The sequence below is a fragment of the Acanthisitta chloris genome, unplaced genomic scaffold, assembly GCF_000695815.1.
Source record: "Acanthisitta chloris isolate BGI_N310 unplaced genomic scaffold, ASM69581v1 scaffold20435, whole genome shotgun sequence".
Lineage (NCBI taxonomy): Eukaryota > Metazoa > Chordata > Aves > Passeriformes > Acanthisittidae > Acanthisitta > Acanthisitta chloris.
In genome coordinates this window covers 19,086-19,721 of record NW_008673367.1, presented here as the reverse complement: position 1 = coordinate 19,721, position 636 = coordinate 19,086, and positions in this window count along the sequence as shown.

Below are 636 nucleotides of genomic sequence, written 5' to 3'. Positions count from 1 at the left end.
ATCCGCTGTCCCCAGTCCCAGCTGCGGCTCCCCGTGCTCCCCCAGTCCCCGCGGGGCTCCAGGTCTTCCCCCCGGCAGCAGCCAGCCCCGTCCCTGCATCTCCCCTCGGGAGCAAAAAAAACCACCTTTGTCGAGGACAGCACAGTATTCCCACTGTACGGTGGATTCATACCTACTGCTGTGCTCAGAGAGGTGGCCAAGGCATCAAGGAGATGCTTCACCACGTGGGAGTGGGTTTTTCTTGGTGCTGTGGGCTGAAAACTTTTACCTGTTACAGGGCTGAGACGTGGGAGGAGAAGAGGAGGGAAATGGGGGTAAAAAAACTGGAGGGGATGGGAAAAGACGGGGAGAGCCCTTGGAGAGGAAATGGGGAAGAAGGAGATGAAAGGGCAACAGGAAGCAAATGAATGGGGCCACAGTGATGAAATAAATCCCTGTTGTGGAGAAATTCTCTCTTCTATTCACATGGCCCCATGGCGAGGCGTGGTGGGATGGAAACAAGCACATCAGTGATAGGGGACCCAAGTGCCCTGTCTCGGGACAGTGTGAAGCCAAAGTGCTGGGGCAGACCAGGCTACAAGTGGAGGAGTTAGGGCTGTTCCTTTCCCTGGCTCCAGTCTCCTTCCAAAGCTGTGG